This window comes from Lissotriton helveticus, chromosome 3_2, assembly GCF_964261635.1.
Source record: "Lissotriton helveticus chromosome 3_2, aLisHel1.1, whole genome shotgun sequence".
In the NCBI taxonomy this organism is placed as follows: Eukaryota; Metazoa; Chordata; class Amphibia; order Caudata; family Salamandridae; genus Lissotriton; species Lissotriton helveticus.
In genome coordinates, this window is record NC_136062.1 from 87463997 (window position 1) to 87483745 (window position 19749).

Consider the following 19749-nt stretch of genomic DNA (forward strand, 5'->3'; position numbering starts at 1 on the left):
GTTTTTTTTCAACAGCGTGAGAGTTAAAGAGAGAAATTCCTTCGAATTATCTTGAGTTTAAATTTCCACTCTTCCAGGCAAGAATCCAGGTCAACAACCAAATTCAAGTTCGTTTTTTTAATTCAAATTCTTAAATAAATTAATATACACCAATCGAATCATTATGTTTTAAAAATACAAAGTAAACCGTTTGAAACTGAATCTACTAAACCTTTTAAGGTGGTACAGCAAAAATAAAATGATTACCTCGATCATCACAACATATGATATCAAAAGATAAAAATGCACCCCGGACTGCATCAAGTTTCCAAATTAAGTCCTACAAATCCCTAACTTCCCCACACTACCTTAAAATGGTCTCCAAATCTAGAGTAAGTTTAGGAAGAATGGTGTCAGCCCTTAGAGCCTCCCTAACAAGTAACTCCAACCAAGGTAATGTAGCAAGAAGCCACAAGCTAATAGTGAGGTCTATACCTCAAGGAGCTCTAAAGTAAAGTGTCAGCTGTACCTAACTACATCACATGATTAACCGCAAAGAGAGGGAGAATCTGCAAGAACCGATTGTTTGTAGTTTGTACTTACAAACCCCAGAAGTTTTGACAATCAATCAATCAATCAATCATATCATTTGTAAAGCGCACTACTCACCCGTGAGGGTCTCAAGGCGCTGGGGTGGGGGATGCTGCTACTGCTCGAAAAGCCAGGTCTTGAGGAGTTTTCTGAAGGTCAGCAGGTCTTGGGTCTGCCGTAGGTAGATGGGGAGGGTGTTCCAGGTCTTGGCGGCGAGGTGGGAGAACGATCTGCCGCCTGAGGTCGCTCTTCGGAAGCGGGAGACTGTAGCGAGGGCGAGGTCGGCGGAGCGGAGCTGGCGAGTGGGGGTGTAGAAGCTGAGTCGTCTGTTGAGGTACGTTGGTCCGGTGTTGTGGAGTGCCTTGTGTGCGTGGGTGAGGAGCTTGAAGGTTATCCTCTTGTTGACTGGGAGCCAGTGCAGGTCTCTCAGGTGGGGTGTGATGTGGCTGCGGCGAGGGATGTCGAGGATCAGGCGTGCAGAGGCGTTCTGGATGCGTTGGAGCCGTCTCAGGAGTTTGGCCGAGGCTCCTGCGTAGAGGGCGTTTCCATAGTCCAACCTGCTGCTGACAAGGGCCTGGGTGACTGGTCTTCTAATTTCAGTGGGGATCCACTTGTAGATCCTACGGAGCATGCGGAGGGTGTTGAAGCAGGAGGAGGAGACGGCGTTGACCTGTTTAGTCATGGAGAGGGTGGAGTCGGGGATGACCCCTAGGTTGCGTGCATGGTCGGTGGGTGTTGGAGCGGTTCCCAGTGTGGTCAGCCACCAGGAGTCGTCCCAGGCTGAAGGGTTGGGTCCGAGGATGAGGACCTCTGTCTTGTCCGAGTTCAGCTTCAGTCGGCTGTTCCTCATCCATTCAGCAACGGCCTTCATTCCTTCGTGAAGGTTGGTTTTGGCGGTGTGGGGGTCCTTGGTGAGGGAGAGTATCAGCTGGGTGTCATCTGCATAGGAGAGGATGTTGAGGTCGTGCCGACGGGCGACGTGGGCGAGCGGTGCCATGTAGATGTTAAACTGGGTTGGGCTGAGGGATGAGCCCTGGGGTACGCCGCAGATGATCTCGGTGGCTTCGGAGCGGAAGCGGGGAAGGCGGACGCTCTGTGCTCTGCCGGAGAGGAAGGAGGTGGTCCAGTCCAGGGCCTTCTCTTGGATCCCAGCGTTGTGGAGGCGTGTTCGTAGTGTGTGGTGACAGACCGTGTCGAAGGCGGCTGACAGGTCCAGGAGGATGAGGGCCGCCGTTTCTCAATTGTCAAGCAGGGACTTGATGTCATCGGTGGCGGCGATGAGGGCAGTCTCGGTGCTGTGGTTGCTGCAGAACCCGGACTGGGAAGGGTCCAGGATGTTGTTCTCCTCGAGGTAGCTGGTCAGTTGTTCGTTGACGGTCTTCTCGATGACCTTTGCCGGGAACTGGAGCAGGGAGATGGGCCGGAAGTTCTTGAAGTCCTTGGGGTCCGCCTTGGGTTTCTTGAGTAAGGCGTTGATCTCGGCGTGCTTCCAGCTCTCCGGGAAGGTTGCTGTCTCAAAGGAGGTGTTGATGACTTTCCGGAGATGGGGTGCGATGGATGTGCTGGCTTTGTTGAAGATGTGGTGTGGGCATGGATCGGACGGAGATCCGGAGTGGATGGTGTTCATGTTCTTGATGGTGTAATCGTCGTTGATGTTGGTCCAGTAGAGCACGCGGATGGTGGTCGTGGGGGCGGAGGTCTCAGTGGATGTCAGGGCGGTTGTGGCATTGAAACTGTCGTGGATGTCTGTACTCTTGCAGTGGAAGAAGGTGGCCAGCGAGTCGCACAGGTCTTGCGAGGGTGGGACGTCGTTGGTGTTGGAGCTGGGGTTGGAGAGTTCCTTCACGATGTTGAAGAGCTCATTGCTGTTGTGTGCGTTGTTGTCTAGGCGGTCTTTGAAGGAGGCCCTTTTGGCGGATCTGATGAGGTGATGGTGTCTGCGGGTGGCATTCTTGTGGGCGGCGTGGCTGTTCGGTGTTCGTTCACGGAGCCAGATCTTCTCCAGCTTTCGTCAGGTTTGCTTGGAGGCCCGGAGGTCTTCAGAGAACCAGCTGGCTTTCTTGTTGGTATGATTGTTGGAGGGTTTCTTGATCGGGGCGAGGGTGTTTGCACAGTCGTTGATCCACTGTCTGAGGTTGCGGGCGGCGGGGTCGGTATGGTCGGCGGGTGGGCTCTGGGTGAGGGTGGTGGTTAGCTCGTCTTCGGTGACTTTGCTCCTGCAGCGGTGAGGCACCTGTTGGGTGTGGTGGTGCGTGGTGGGTTTCTTTAAGGTGAAGTGGATGCAGCGGTGGTTGGTCCAGTGGAGTTCGGTGGTATGGTTGAAGGAGATGTGGGGGCTTGCGGAGAAGAGGGTGTCAAGCGTGTGACCGGCGGAGTTGGTGGGTGTTGTGACCAGTTGTCTGAGTGCAAGGTTGGCTAGGTTGTCGATCAGGGTGGTGGAGTTGGTGTCGTCATTGTTCTCGAGGTGGAAGTTAAGATCCCAGAGGAGGATGTAGTCCATGGAGGCGAGGGCATGTGTGCTGACGAAGTCGGCAATGGAGTAGCTGAACTGTGGTCGGGGTCCGGGCAGTCTGTAGATGAGGTTTCCTCTGAGGGTGGTGTTGGGGTCGGTGTTGATCTGGAAGTGCAGGTGTTCGGCGGTGCTGAGGGTGTCGTCGGTGTTGGTCGAGACTCTGAGAGTGTTCCTGTGGATGATTGTGATTCCACCTTCCGCTCTGTTGGTGCGGTCCTTGCGGGTGATCTTGTAGCCTTCCGGGACAGCTATGGCTATGTCGGGTGCCGAGGCGGGGTTCAGCCAGGTCTCTGTCAGGAAGGCGACGTCTGGGGAGGTTGAGTTGAGTAGGTCCCAGAGTTCAACGGCATGTTTTCGGGCGGAGCGGGTGTTGAGAAGGATGCATCTGAGGTGGTTGAGTTCTTTCCTGGTCGGCAGCATGGCGGGCGGATGCTTGTGAAGCTGCAGTTCCGGCAGGTGAAAGCTCCGTGGGTGCGCTTCGGGGCGGCCAGGAAGCAGGTGTGTGATCGTCCGGTGTTGAGTGCGTGGAGGGTTCTGGCATCTTAGCAGTGTCGGGCGTCGTAGCGTTCGTGGTGTCCAGGGGTCTTGGCGCTGGGCACGGTCCAGGCACAGACGGGCACAGACGGGCTTACCTTAGGTGCGCCAGCGGCGCGCCCGCTAAGCGCGGCCGCACAGCGGCTTCCATATGAGGGGATGTGGGAGGGAGGAGCAGCTGGGAGGTGGGAGCGGGGCAGCGAATGGGATTGCAATTGGGCAGGGACGCAGCGGTGGGAAAAACGGGCGGGGGCCGCGTGAGAACTGGGCACAGGAAGGAAAAACAAGTTTTGGGTAAGAAAACAAGAACAGGCACAGAGGAATAAAAACAAGTCTGGGCAAGAAAGCAAGTTAGGCACAGGGGAATAAAAACAAGTCTGGGCAAGAAAGCAAGTACAGGCACAGGGGAATAAAAATAAGTCTAGGCAAGAAAGCAAGTACAGGCACAGGGGAATAAAAACAAGTCTGGGCAAGAAAGCAAGTTAGGCCCAGGGGAAAAATACAAGATTAGGCAAAAACAATGCAGGCAGAGCCGTGCAGCAGCGTGGGGAGCAACCTGCCTGCGAGCAGATTCATACCAGTTGTATCGTATCCTGTAAAATATACATTTTGCGAGAAAGTAGAACTTTCATCATACAGGTGTGCGGAGCCAGATAAGTTACTTTCTTACTTATACTCCATACTCTGAAGTTGCATATTATATATAGTTCTTAGTATCATTTAGTATCATGCACTGTGATACAATTTTTTGTGATGAAAGATTCACATTCATTTTCAACATGTGAATGTTCTCGACAGACAAGACAATCATCAGGACATTCTTCAGACATATCTTTTTAGGGTCACAAAGTGATTGTGGATTCTTGTCGAATCTGGGAGGTTATTGCCAATATTTAGCCATCCCGGTTGTCAGTGATTTCATGCACTGTTTTGTTAGTGACATCTGGTGCGAGCGCCGGAGACCGAAGCCCTTATTCCAGTCACCCCGATTTTAAAATGCACGCTTTTCATTGCTCACTGCTAGAGAGCCACACCCCATGCAGTGCATTTTTAGTTTATTTATCTTAAACCCAAAGTGCTTAAAATATCAGAAGTAATATCTCTTTTTCCCTCTGTTATACCTGAATGCAGCTGTCTGATGATCAGAGCGTGTCTCCAGACAGCTTCTTTGCCTTGCACCTGCGACTATAATACAACCCAGAGGCAAAGGGATTCCCTCATTAGCATTGGGCCACACCCCCATGCAAATGAGGGAACTCCCTCTTGAGAAAGTGCTTGCACTATAAGTGTGCCAGTGCTTTCAGAATTACAGAAGAGGCCGCACAAGCATATGTTGCCCTTTCTGTAATACCAAAGTGGCCGGGGGGGCGCGCAAATCGTACATTAATGCCTGTTGCGCCCCCGGTGATTCCATAATATAACCCCTGATTCCTAGTTGTGGGGCAGCATGAATGTACTAGGAACATTAATTTGTTTTCTTCGATATTTGGAAATAAGTATAGTGTCACATTGTTTTCAGCAGCTAAGAATACGTTTAAATTGGTGATATTTTGAAACATGTATTTATATATGTATGTGCTTGTTTATGGCACTGGTAGTTCATGTATACATAGAGGAAATGTATTATAAATATATTTATTTCATTTTAACTTGTATTTAAAAAAAACTCAGAATTTTACTGAAAAAAACATTTAAAGAACAGTCATAGCTACAAAACAAAAAGTAAAAGCACTAAAATCCACCAGTTGTAGTTCAGTGAACAAACAATAATTTGCGACCCCGACATGCACTGCTTATGATTTCACATATTACACAACTCATGACAAGTCAAGTGGCATCATTGATGACATCACTAATGACATCTCAATTGACATAATTGCTTACATCACTGCTGACTTCTTCCATCATACTGCTAATCACTTTCCTTCATAAAACCCTACATTATTCTAAAAGAGTTATTAGTAAAGTGCCTAAAGTGCTATAAAGCATACAACTATGGACATGCCCTGCCCCCTACTCTGCAGATGCCCAATCCCAAAAGCCATGCACCGAGGGAGTGGTGCATAGGGCCCTGCACTCTGCTGGCACCAACCCCGCTACACACAGGAATGGGACTAACATTTTTTGAAAACTGCAGACCCACACTTAGATTTGCGGTCCTTCAGGTGCATCGTCACTACTATGGCCTCACGGTCTTGTGCAAGTTTTGTTGCACAAAACTGCAGTACCAACGCAATAACACTTGCTCTTGATATCTTAGATCTCACAACAACATTTACATTTTTTTAAATTTTAAACAGAGGGGCCTCCTTTGGAACACCCCCAAATGAACCTGGGGTGCAGGGTGTGCTTGCCCTGTCCCCAAAGGTGCCCTATTGTTTTTTCAGGCCTCAGGCAAGTAGTCCTGAGACCTATAATAGCAGCCTCGACATTTTTTCCTGATGTGACCAGTTAATTAGATCATTTCGTTTCCATGGACCCTCGGTGCCAAAATGGCAAACAGGAGAAATAGCTCCCTTAACAAATCAGAATTCAGTATATTTGTTATGAATTCTAGAACCGTGGCTCCACCAAGATGTATCCATTCAGATATCTCTGACTTCTTCTGAGGGTGAATTCTTCATGCCCGCCCCAAGTACCTATTTAAAATGCAAATTTCTTGAAGACTTCTAAATTGATTTACACCAAACCAACAAAATCACATTTCTTGACAAATTTCTGATTTTGCACCAAGCTTGGTGTTATTCTATTCAGCTGTTTTTCTGTATCAGGGAGAAATTGTTCATATGGGAATTAAAATGAGAAATCACACTTTTGGGACCCCTCTCTTTTCTTTTTGCCCCTGCTTATAGGATCAGTGCAAACATTTCTAGAATGGACCCAAAGTGACTAAACTTTGTTTCAGTAATTTTCGTGCAGATTTTTCAAATTGTAGAAAAGTTATTAAGAAAACAATAAACCTAATATATATAAATATATGTGTGTATCCTTTACAAGCCGGTGTGTAGCATGGCGCACACTTTGTGCTGGTGCTTGCTTGAAGGTCAGACCTCCTTCCCAAAAATTGTCTCCAAAAGAAAAATCATGGTACTCAAGAGATTCCAATGTCAGTTTTCTTATTTATTCTGTGAAAGTATCGGATACACACACGCCAGCCAACACATTTCAACCCTCAGCTGGTGAGTCCTTTTTCAATGTCCATTTATATAATAGTCCCATCTGCCCATTATGAGGCATTCTGGATCTTGTAGTTGTGGAACAATATACATACAAAAAAATTAAAATAATTCATATATAGGCAACTTGTGTTACCCATATCAAACATTGATTATACTTTGATTAACTCATTAGCATCTCTCAGTGAGATTTTGGAACACTTCCTTTGATAGAAATTAGTTGTCTGCGACATGGTTCTTCAAACAGCTTTCAGTCATTCATTATAATATTCAATATTGAGACAATTGAAAGACGCCTCTGTATTTGAGAAGTATCTTTCCAATGATCCAACTTAACAAATTGTTATTTTGGATCATTGGAAAGATACTTCTCAATTGGCTCAATATTGAATATTCTAATAATTCAGATCTCAGGGCGATATCCTGTGAATCTCTCACTTCATTGGAGACTTACTTTGGTCCATGAACGATTCGGATGTCTAGGATATACTATTCTTCAATTGCCTTGAAAAAGTCTTTGTAAGACGAAACACGTGTCGGCAAGCCGTGTGCTGGGAACTTTTATTGGAGCATTTTTGGGAATAAAAGAATATCAAGATTTAATATATGTTTTGGAATCCTTATGTTTGACTGAAATTGATGTTAACGTCCTTATACCTAAGTTGAATGGGTCTACATATACCCATAAATGCAAATGATGTTTATTTAACTAGCAAGCGACATGAGGTGTGCTGTCCAAGCCCTTTCCCATTTTGTATAGTGATGCACACTTTGTGTGTAATTAACATCGTTGGGTAGTTGGTGTTGTGAGGGCAAATCTAGCACCCTGATACAGACTTCTTTTTGATAAAAAATCTTAAGTTACACGTATAGACACAGTATGATTAAATGAATGTGCAGACGTTTCCCTACCAGGGAACACTACTACCCGCTTCTATGTTGATAATGGAATGGTTGTGACAATGGTCTGATTGGACAAGTCATTTAGGTAAATCCCTTTGACATCATTACAAGTGCCTATTGGCACAGTGATATATGTGTTTGTGTTCTAATGTGTTTTTATGGATAATACAAAGGATATTTTTATATAACCTTGTGTGGAGTTTCTTTTGTGGTGTGCCTAATGTGTCGATGATGTGTGAGTGTGTTGCGTAAACGCTTTACACCTTGCCTCTGGGATAAGCCTGAATGCTCTGCCAAGCTAACAAGGGGGTGAGCAGGGGTTATCTTATACATGTAATTCCCTTGCCCTGACTAGAGTGGTGGGTTCAGCTGGCTTATGTGCGTACCCTAGCCAACCAGAAACTCAATTTTTAACATGGGTCAAAAGCATATGCCCATTGCAGTTCCACACTTGCTTAAATATTTGCTGATTAAAAAGAAATACATTGTTATTGAGATAAATGTCAATCATTTCAATTAGCATTTGCATGTGTTCCCATTCTCCAATCACTCTTTGTGTGAGTAAATATGAACATGCTTCCAGTCCTAGTTCATGTTTTATTGAGGCGTACAACAAGACCACCTTGATTGCTACTAATTTATACTCATTGTGCCATGGTATGTCCATCAATATACTCAATAGTTCTTTGGTGTCTCTAATGTAGGAACTTAAGTCTTTTACCATTGGTGCTGGGTAATAATCCACATATTGTGATGTGTTTTCAAGCACTGAGACACGCATAGACTGTTGGTCTTCCTGATGAATTTATTAAGCTGTTGTGGATCTTAGGAAGGAAGTAAATCATTAGAGTTCTATAATTTTCTCTGGTCATGAATCGATATTCATCATCATTGATTAGCATTCTTGTGTCCAATCTTTGAGGTTCTTATCTAGAATCTTTATGATTTTTAGTGTAGGATCAGAAGTAAGTTTGTTGTAATTTGCTTCATCTTTTATTTGGCTATTTGCTTCAGCAAGGCATGTTTGTTTGTTTAGTATCACAATGTTAACACCTTTATCTGCTGGTTAATGATAATATCCTGAATCTATTGTAATGATTTTGTTGCTGCTCTTTAATTTTGTGATTTATTTTCTCTCCATCCTTGGATGATATTTTTTTTGCAGATTTTCAATTTACGCAGCTACCAGTTAATGAAAGATATCTAATTAACTGCCTGGCGGTAAAGCTGGGCGCATCCTTGATTTAGCCTTTAAATTACTATACTTATGTGTTTGTCTCAATACCACATGACTCCAACATTTGTGTGTCTGATAAATCCTGTACTTTTATTTCATTTCCCAGTTTTAAATGTTTCTCAAATCTGGTATCTGGTCTATTCTTAAATTTGTACTTGAAAGGGTTCCCAAAAACTGAGAGCTTGCTTTCTCTTTTTTCAGTGCATGTATTATTGCTAGTTTTAATTTACGCACAATCTTGTGTCTATATCCGCTTTACAAAATCGAAGTGGATTTCTGGACAGAAAGATAATCCTTTATTTAGTAATCTATGTTGAGCCTCAGTTAGCATGTATTTAGAAAGGTTTACAACCAAATCCTCATCGTAATTATTACTGACTGGTAACTAAATGATATATGATGAATTATATTGTTGCAACTCAATCTTACAACGAAGAAAACAATCTCTAGAACAATGTAGAATTTTTATGTAGAGATTGAATAAAAAAGTGTATCAGATAAACAATCTCAAATGAATGACTGAAGGCTTTTTGAATAAATATTTTGCTGCCAGTTTAATTTAAACCAAAGAAAGTTTTCTAAAATCTCACTGAGATGCTAATAAGTTAATCAAAGTAAAATCACTGTTTGATATGGATAGTACAAGTTGCCTCTATATGTATTATTTTAATTTTGTTTAGTATGTATATCGTTTCACAACTACAAGACCCAGAATGCCTCATAATGAGCAGAAGGGACTATTATATTAATAGACACTGTAAAAGGATTCTCCAGCCGCAAACAAGACCGAAGTTGAAACGTGTTGGCTAGCGAGTGTATAACTGCTTCTTTCACAGAATAAATAAGAAAACTGGCATTGGAACCTTTCGGGTACCATGATTTTTTGTTTTGAAGACTATATATATATATATATATATATTCACAGAAAAAACCATAGGTTATAGACCATATATAGTTAGGAATTAGCATTTACAAAACCTTGAAAATTCACTGAAAAAACCATAGGTTATAGATCATATATAGTTAGGAAATAGCATTTAGAAAACCTTATTTTACTCACACAAAACCATTGAAATTCCATATATAGTTAGTTGCACTAACTATATATCGCGCACCTGCAATCCACTGCTGATGATGTCACATATTACATCATTCATGACATGGTCAGTGACATCACTGATGACATCACTGATGACATCTCAAATGACATCACTGATGACATCACTGATGACATCTCATTTGACATTACTGATCACATCACTGATGACATCATTCATGTGATGATACAATGAACCTCTTCAGACTCTAATATAACCTTAGATACACTCAGTGTAAACAGACACTCACAGACTGTCACTCATCCATGGAGTTACTCACACACCTAGTCAGTCTTGCAAAGAATCAATCACACCTCGATTTCCTCAACTATATAGTTATACACACCTTACTTATTGGAACATATAATAACACATATTTACTCTGTTATACAATCCCTGATACAAGTTCACAATAATCCATACAGCCACTCACACATTCACTGGCTCTTATGCACAGTTATTTATATATGTCAACTATCACATGTACTGTGTTTTACATATGTACTTACTTTGACATGTAGCACTGAGATATCCATTCACTCACCAATACACTCATGCACACAGTCAACCGCCCATACAGATGTTTCCACATGCACTTTTGAACCCATACATCTAGTGAATCAACTGCTCACACATCTATGCACAGAGTCATACACCTCCCAGACACCCACACACACACTCAGTCTCCCATACAAATACTTGGGCAACTAATCAATAACCCATATAGTTAGTCATATAGCTAATGATCAACACATGCATCAGATTACAAAACAACAGACACAATGATGCACAATTTAAAACAGTTTAGTCACTAACCCATGCACTCAGTGAGACACATTTAATCACTCACTTATACAGTCAGTCATGCACCTACTAAATCCTTCATCCAGACACTTATACATCCACTCATTCTTCAATATGTAAGACATATTTTAACTTTACAGAAGCATACAGTCACTGGATGTTGTCATCAGTGATGTCATCAGTGATGTCATTTGAGATGTCATCAGTGATGTCATCAGTGATGTCACTGACCATGTCATGAATGATGTAATATGTGACATCATCAGCAGTGGATTGCAGGTGCGCGATATATAGTTAGTGCAACTAACTATATATGGAATTTCAATGGTTTTGTGTGAGTAAAATAAGGTTTTCTAAATGCTATTTCCTAACTATATATGATCTATAACCTATGGTTTTTTCAGTGAATTTTCAAGGTTTTGTAAATGCTAATTCCTAACTATATATGGTCTATAACCTATGGTTTTTTCTGTGAATTTCATTGGTTTTTTAACAGCTAATATCTGTAGCTGTAAAATGTATTCTTCTTTAAATCCAAAAATATATTTTATATGTTTATGAATAATTTTTTTTTAAAATATTTTTTTTTCTTCGTTCCCGCTTCGCGAATCGGGAAGCTTCCCGTTAGCTGACCTTGATGCCGCGAAATAGACCGCGAGCCGGTAAACGTTTCTTTACCGCAAGTGCCGCGTTAGAAAACAACATCGTGACGCCTCCCGTCCGCATGACGTTCCACGTTGTCGCTTGATACGTCATATGACGTGCTACGTTAGCAAACTGGTACGCGAAGCGAGTGCCAAAGCGCAGGTTTCTGGAAGCAAACCGGGAGGCCCTGCAAAGCGCTTAACGTAAACACAGCAAGTCATGTGACTTGGTAATAACACTTTTCATTGGTTCATTTCACTTTTGGTTTCCTAATGATGTAAGACTAGGTCATATAATCTAAAATGAACACTTTTGATTGGTTGAGAACTCTTGTTTTTCCCAAATGATGAAAATCCCTCCTTCTTTCCTCACTCTGACTTTCATCATTGTGAGAGAAAGACCCTTTGTGATCACTGAGCAATGGCTTCTTTAGTAGCTTCAGCTGGTGCTTCCCCACCACCTCCACCACATCCAAGGAAGAGTGGACCACCTGCTCAAGTTGTAATTCAACAAGAAGAAGAAGAAGAGGAACAGGAGGACGAGCACGAAGAGAGGCAGTTTTTGCCTGAGCAGCCCAAGACGTCTCACCGGAAAGAAAACTTCATTTGGCAATTTTTTTAAATTCCCAAAGGTCAGAAAAAAGTAAATGCAAGATACGTAACTTGCCTTATATGTCAAGATAGACTGTCCAGAGGGACCGACAAAAAATACAGTTTCGGAAACTACACAATGCATCGCCATATGACTAGGTGGCATCCTAACAACTACAGTGCTGCACAGTTTCGGAACGACCTAGATAATCTCCCTATTATGGCCAGAAGATCTGTTGTACCGGAAGTAACGGGACCAGAGGGCAGGGAGATGGTGCCAAATATACAAATGAGATTTGGTGAAGTAAAACACACCTGCGTATTTTGCGATGGATTCATTTCCTACGGAGAAAGAAGCATCACTCTGATCAACAGAGCTATTGACTATCAAATGCAAGTTTGTCCGAAACGCCCAAAATAATAAATACTTCTTTTTTTTGTTTTGTTGCTCCTGTTGAGCCCTTTACAATGAATCGTTTTCATTGCCCCTCCAAGAAAAACCCAAAAAAATATAAAACTGTTCCGAAAAATTCAAAAACAGTAAAAAAATGTTCAGAAAAATAAAAAAAAAAGTTCTTTTCAGAACTACCTCCCCGTTATTAAAAAATTGGTACAATATTTGGAACTGTGCCAACCTCTATTTCTCTTAGTTCGCTTCCTAGTTCGCTCGCTGGTACGCGAACTGGAAGCGAACCAAAAACAGTAAGTATAAGGGAAGGAAACACACACTTATGTTAAAAGAAAGACAGCTATAGGGGAGTAAACTAGAGATACTATTACCCATAATCCACTACTGATGATGTCACATATTACATCATTCATGACATGCTCAGTGACATCATCAGCAGAGGATTGCGGGTTTTTTGGCAACATGCCTTATCCACGGTTTAATAACGCTGCCTTTTGCTTTATATAAGTTTTCAAATTGTATGAAATATATACCAATAGGTCTTTATGAACCTTTAGGTAGTGCTTTTGATCATGAGGTCTGGTCGCTTCCATACACATACAGATGTTTCAAAGATGATCAAGAAGTTTATCTGAATGGAGAGGAATGCACTGAGACGCCAGATCATTCACTAATGTGTAGGCACATACAGTTACACGATTCATGCAACAAACACCGACCAAATATGGCTTGCGTGTTGCAAGGCACGCCAGTTCCTGCTATCATCCCCACGTTCAAGTTGTTGGAAAATGGTAGTTATTTGATGCTCAATAATGAAGATTGTTCTGAGTTAATTAAAAAGTATTCCTTTTATCGTAACAGTAAGTGAACGGGTTATTTGCTGCAGAAATGTTCTATTTCCTCCCACACATGAACATAGGGAGTTTTCAATCTGGCCACAAATACCAACCTTGGGACACGTTTCAACGGCATGACAAGAATAAGAGCTCTTTTGTCTCAGAGAGAGGTGGCCTTGAGTTCGGCCCGTGAAACTTTCGTACTTCACATAGCGAACACCCGTACACAGGTTTGCCTTTCAATTTCAGCAACATGTTTCCGACTATCTTTAACGCATCCTCCACAAAATCCCTGGCACACTTTTTTAAAGTTGTTACCAGTGGTCTCGTGACTTCATTTGAGAAAATCTTTGGAGTCATCCCTGCTCCCTTTCATTCCATTTTCTCCACTCTGGTTCGTGGATTGCATTTTTACTTGCATTACCAGCGGACGCTCTTGTGCTTTTTTACATTTTTAAATATGGATGTCCCTCCTATGCAACCTCCGACCCTGCAGCTGCTGACACTGTTCCGCAATCGCATGCTAGAATATTATGGCACAATGCCGTTGGCGATATTAAGCACGGCATATGGATTATCTTTTCGGTTCTCCTACTTCACCTGTGTCCAGCCTGTATTTCACTGCCTGACCTGTGATTTCGATTGGGCCATTGATTTGTGTCTCTGCGGACCGGTTTCTCCTGACGTCGACTTTAATCAGCTGATGACTCCTATCATTACTCACTAGTTGATTTGTCCTGGCGAAAGGATTATGGCTGTGGCATTGATGCATGGACTACTTGGTCCCTGGAATTTACTGGCGGCAGCACAGTCTTTCTTGGAACACAGCTTTCTTGAAAACCCACCGAGCTGTCCTCTGATGGTGATAGAGGATCCGGTGCTGGGAGAGCACGTATGTTCTTTTCCGCTTTTAAATTGGATGGCTGAACTGTTTTCGGATGAAGACGGTGACTTCCTATTGGAGGCTGTTGCAGCTTATTTTGCATACACAGTTATGTCATAGACCTTTTTCATGTTTGATATGCTGAGTACTAGCATTTCATTGACAATTCATTGACTTATTTGTCAAGTTTTTATTATTTACCTTGCCTATTGGCTTAAGACTCGATAAAGTACTTGGCTGTTTTATTTTTCTTTAGCATTGAATTTTCCTAGTTTTTAATGCTTTACCTTGCGGACCGTCCACATATAAACTTGCAATCTGCTCTCATGAGATGGCACTTCTATTATCTTATTCAGTTCGTTTCCGGATCATGAGGAGGTGTCATCTAGGTCCTGGATATCTTTACACCGTGTTAAGTTAGCATGGGCTCATTACCGGTTTAAACGCCATTTTTCCTTTTTTGCAACTTCTGCACACGACACTTAGTTGTTGCTTTAGCTTTCCACCTAGTAGTTCATCGTGGTTTACATGAGAATAATATGTTATTGGTCTACTATCTGCTTTACTTGTTAAACTATATCTGTACAGCGAGTGCTAAAGTTTCAAGAACAACACGATACAGAATTGTTATGAGGTCTGATCTCCACGACTTCATACTCATAACATAAGTGCAACTTCTGCCAATTCTGGGCATGAGGCGGGTTTTATATTGCTTTGCCGAACACACATACACAACAGTTGATGCGGTTCACATGAAGAGAGAGCTGGTGTATGCTGATGTGATTCCTTCAAATCTAAGACACTAAAGTATGGACACGCCCTAAACCAACACAAAGAGACCTTCTTAGCAAATAATATAATATGTGTATTAGGGAGGGTGAGATATAAGCAGCCGCGGGCCGTGGAGGGAGTTACGATGGGGCAGGGAGGCGGGGAGGGGGAGAAGCAGGGTGGAGCCCTCTCTACCTTGCCCCTCCCCCTCCCCGCCTCCCTGCCCCACCGTAACTCCCTCCACGGCCCGCGGCTGCTTATAAGTGTTGCTAACTCTTATTCATTTACAGCATGTTAACATACTGTCACCATTCGCTTTTTATGTACTAGTAACTATGCTGGTAATTTTGCTACTGATAATATGTGTACTTGTATTCTCCACCCTGCTTCTCCCCCTCCCCGCCTCCCTGCCTCACCGTAACTCCCTCCACGGCCCGCGGCTGCTTATAAGTGTTGCTAACTCTTATTCATTTACAGCATGTTAACATACTATCACCATTCACTTTTTATGTACTAGTAACTATGCTGGTAATTTTGCTACTGATAATATGTGTACTTTTATTATCTAAGGTACTACGCCTGAGAAGACGGCATTAGTAAATAAACATTTCAAATACACATGTGTTCTTCTTAACTCCATGTTCTGGTTTCTAAGAAATATATAACGACCGACTGTTCATGAGTTCCACGTATCCTGAGGTACTATAAGTTCATATTCTGGATTGTCTAAACATTGAGAGTTTGTTATATCCAATGTGACACTGTACCTAGCTTGCTAAATAGTTTTTGATTACTAACGTGAGTTTTGGGACACCCTAATTCGCCGAGGTTCCAATCCTCTGTCCACAGTTCTGTGTGAGAACAGAAACCCTGCGACAGGGGCACCCCCGACCCTTGCTGGAGCTTCATCACACTTGCGATACAACTCCAGCAATGCGCCACCTTTACGGCACAGATACATCACGCATCTGTGCTGTTTTTGCCCCATGATGCGCCGCATTGTAAATGCAGCACACCATAGGTGACGGAACAGCGGCACAGAATGACTAACACATCCCTGGTGATGCGCCAGTCATCATAAATCTATCCCTATGCTTCTTATCTTGTTAGAGATGAACCGCCATATGTATCATAAAAGTTATTTGCATTTCCTAAATAGCGAACTTTAAGGAATAAATAGCGATTCTTTACCATTCCTAGTTTGCGATGAGCTATTTGCTAATTAGCCGAATGTAGCCCAATGAAGCCCAATGTAGCCCAATGTAGCCCAAAGATGGCCGCCAGACACACAAAAAAACAAATGTAGCCCAAATATCAGCCAGATGTAGCCCAACTATAGCCCAGTGACAGAATGACCAATCAGCTTCGCAAACCTCCGTTACGCGAAGCGGAGCGCTGTTACAGATATATATCTTTTTTTGAACGTTAATTTCTCAAAATCCACTGGAGCACATATATTGAGACCTAGCAAAGGCACATCGGGCTACCAGTCCCTAATATTTTGCCAAGTTTCGTGCAAATCCATTCAGCCGTTCAATTATTATTTTTATTATTTTTTTTTGCCCCGCGGGGCCCTTTTAAAACCTCCACATCAAACCTAGGGGGTCAGCGAGGATCTACTATGCCCCCTTATAGTTATTTCCCCCTTTGTTTTGACCTCCTCTTGTCTCTCGATCCTACCGAGAGACAAGATGGCGGCCGCTACGGACTGTTTGGAATGTTGACAGACGCCGGAGAACCAATCAGCTTCGCTTCACAAAGCTCCGTTGCGCAAAAAGTCCGCGAACCAGAGCGCTAACCGGTCCGCTGTTACAGATATATATCTTTTTTTAAACGTTAATTTCTCAAAATCCACTGGAGCACATATATTGAGACCTACAAAAGGCACATCGGGCTACCAGTCCCTACAATTTTGCCAAGTTTCGTGCAAATCCATTCAGCCGTTCGGGCTAAAAGTGAGGCCAACCGCCCTATGGAAAACTCAATGTTAAAAACACGTTTTGGGACCCCCCTTTTTTCTCGGCCCCCACTGGACGAACCCCCCCCAAATTTTCAAGGGCTGCTCAGAAACAAAATGTGCCATTTTCCTGAAAATTTCAGCCGATTCCGTCCACAAACGCCAAAGTTATTAGACATAGAATTTTCAAAAAACCCATAGAGAAAAAATCCTAACTATATATACCTACTGGCGACCGCCAGTAGGTAATATATATATATATATATATATATATATATATATATATATATACATACATATAGTGGTGACCAGACTGAGGGGGCTCTGAACTGCGGGTAAATATTGGTACTCTGATGATGCTGTGCACACTCCTTTCCACCCATTTGGGGATAGGCATTTTTCAACAGAAGGACTGTGGCACCCGCTGGGGTTTGCACCATGAGTTCGTGGCTTGTACTGCAAATACAATAATGCCTTGCCAGAGCCCATGGGGGCAGGACTCGAATAGCTGAATAAAACAGGTGCATGAAATCAAGCCGTGTTTGTCCTTCGTTGACCAGCCAGTGATCAAGGGCGAGATGACGTCCGAAACGCGTTTGGCAAGCCAGCGGAATGGTGTGTGACAGGCTTGCATTTTACCACCGGCAGCATTTGTGTGATATCCCCCTCGGGTGTGGCTTCTCCAAATTGGGCAACCTTTTGTTTTGGAACATTTGGCGGCTAATCTGGTCGCGGAGAGGCCCCGCCGCTGCACATGGTGGATCTACACTGCTCTGTATTGAGAGTGGTGACCAGACCGAGGGGGGCCTGAGCTGCGGGTAAATATTGGTACTCTGACGACACTGTGCACACTCCTTTCAACCCATTTGGGCATAGACACTTTTCAACAGAAGGACTGTGGCACCCACTGGGGTTTGCACCGCGATTTTGTGGCTTGTACTGCAAAAACCATAATGCCTTGCCAGAGCCCATGGGGTGGAACTCGAATAGCTGAATAAAACAGGTGCATGAAATCAAGCCGTCTTTGTCCTTCATTGAGCAGCCAGTGATCAAGGGCGAGATGACGCCCGAAACGCGTTTGGCAAGCCAGCGGAATGGTGTGTGCCAGGCTGGTATTTTACCACCGGCAGGATTTGTGTGATATCCCCCTCGGGTGTGGCTTCTCCAAATTGGGCAACCTTTTGTTTTGGAATATTTGGCGGCTAGTCTGGTCGCGGAGAGGCCCCGCCGCTGCACATGGTGGATCTACACTGCTCTATATTGAGAGTGGTGACCAGACCGAGGGGGGCCTGAGCTGCGGGTAAATATTGGTACTCTGACGACGCTGTGCACACTCCTTTCCACCCATTTGGGGATAGACATTTTTCAACAGAAGGACTGTGGCACCCACTGGGGTTTGCACCGTGAGTTCTTGGCTTGTACTGCAAATACCATAATGCCTTGCCAGAGCCCATAGGGCGGAACTCGAATAGCTGAATAAAACAGGTGCATGAAATCAGGCCGTGTTTGTCCTTTGTTGAGCAGCCAGTGATCAAGGGCGAGATGTCGCCCGAAACGCGTTTGGCAAGCCAGGGGAATGGTGTGTGCCAGGCTGGTATTTTACCACCGGCAGTATTTGTGTGATAACCACCTCGTGTGTGGCTTCTCCAAATTGGGCAACCTTTCGTTTTGGAGCAGAGAGACTAATTAAAGCAGATGTAATCCCATCCGGGCTCACTGGGGGGGCTGAAGAACTGGTTCCTTTAAATAGCGTGGTGCAACACAACCCACCAGAGGTTGAAAATTGTATAAATATGAACTGCATGTCCCAGCATGCCTTATGGTAAAATCACTGTGAAGGCACACTGAAGGCCTATGATTGAAAGCACGCGGAAGGACGATGTGGCACTTAGTGAATAGCTGCTCGCACCCAGCCTCTGAAGAAGAACCACAAATGCATATATATATATTTTCCTCCGTTGTTTGCCCAGATACAAGGAAGCACTCCACACCAGGTAGGTAACAACCTTTTATTTGCTCAAGCAGACGGCTTCCCATACCCATTAAAACACCTGTGGCCTGACACGTTTCTGATGCATTTGTGCTTCTTCAGAGACCGGGCGCGAGCAGCTATTCACTAAGTGCCACATCGTCCTTCCGTGTGCTTTCAATCATTGGCCTCCGGTGTGCCTTCACAGTGATTTTACCATAAGGCACGCTGGGACATGCAGTTCATATTTATACAATTGTTACCCTCTGGTGGGTTGTGTTGCACCACGCTATTTAAAGGAACCAATTCTTCAGCCCCCCCAGTGAGCCCGGATGGGATTACATCTGCTTTAATTAGTCTCTCTGCTGTGCCTCACCAAAAGGGGATTTTACCTTTCGTACGGACCCGATTTGTTATTCAAGGGCGGTGCGACCAACTCCGTGGCCTGGAACCGCCGTGATAACATCTTCCTCCGTTGTTTGCCCAGATACGAGGACCCACTCCACGCCAGGTAGGTATCAACCTTTTATTTGCACAAGAAGGCGGATTCCCATCCCCATTAAAAGTCCTGTGGCCTGACGCGTTTCTGAAGCATTTGTGCTTCTTCTTCAGAGGCCAGGCAGCCATTCAGTAAGTTCCACATCGTCCTTCTGCGTGCTTTCAATCATTGGCCTCCGGTGTGCCTTCACAGTGATTTTACCATAAGGCACGCTGGGACATGCAGTTCAAATTTATAACATTTTTACACTCTGTTGGTTGGTGTTGCTCACCTGCGCCCAATCATTGTAATAAAAGGGGAAATACTGGAAACCGTCAGTGTTGGTGACTTTTGAGGAGCATACCTTTGATGAAGGGC